The sequence below is a fragment of the Cardiocondyla obscurior genome, unplaced genomic scaffold, assembly GCF_019399895.1.
Source record: "Cardiocondyla obscurior isolate alpha-2009 unplaced genomic scaffold, Cobs3.1 scaffold74_0_86167, whole genome shotgun sequence".
NCBI classification, from domain to species: domain Eukaryota; kingdom Metazoa; phylum Arthropoda; class Insecta; order Hymenoptera; family Formicidae; genus Cardiocondyla; species Cardiocondyla obscurior.
In genome coordinates, this window is record NW_027228817.1 from 11899 (window position 1) to 12500 (window position 602).

The 602-nt window shown below is 56.6% G+C and overlaps 1 non-coding gene across 1 annotated transcript in view; it reads left to right on the forward strand.

Annotated features, from left to right (window-relative positions):
• Positions 1-356: 356 nt before the first annotated feature.
• LOC139112965 (large subunit ribosomal RNA) overlaps positions 357-602 on the forward strand; it is a 4099-nt gene continuing 3853 nt past the window's right edge. Inside the window, exon 1 of the ribosomal RNA XR_011547560.1 lies at positions 357-602. This exon is cut by the window's right edge and continues 3853 nt beyond it. This is a non-coding gene — a ribosomal RNA (large subunit ribosomal RNA).

The window sequence follows — 602 nt, forward strand, 5'->3', positions numbered from 1 at the left end:
GCAACGTCGACGAAAGACCACCACGCTCTCGCGGTTGTTCTCTCTGCCTCGTTCGTTTTCTCATTTTCCCTTCGTCTCTTCTTTCAAATATTTTGCGTGCACCGATCGCCCCCTGCGCAGCAAAAGTGTGCGCGAGGTGAGAGATCGCGCGCGGGTCGACCGCGCGTGTTCCCGAGTCCACGAAAGCGCTATGTATGGTAGCAGCTCTTGACCGGGGCACGCGGCGTAGTCTAACCAAGCGCTCGCGCGCGGCGTTTCGCCGCGTTGCGTTTCTCTTTTCTCTCGCGTCGTCGTCGTCGTCGTCTCGCCTTCTTCGTATTATATATATAGTACAGCCTCACGACAATTTCTTTTGACGACCTCAGAGCAGGCGAGATCACCCGCTGAATTTAAGCATATTATTAAGCGGAGGAAAAGAAACTAACCAGGATTTCCTTAGTAGCGGCGAGCGAACAGGAAAGAGCCCAGCACCGAATCCCGCGGTTCCGCCGCAGGGAAATGTGGTGTTTGGGAGGGTCCGCTTATCCCGAGGTGCCGCGTCGCGTCCAAGTCCATCTTGAATGGGGCCACTTACCCGCAGAGGGTGCCAGGCCCGTAGCGAC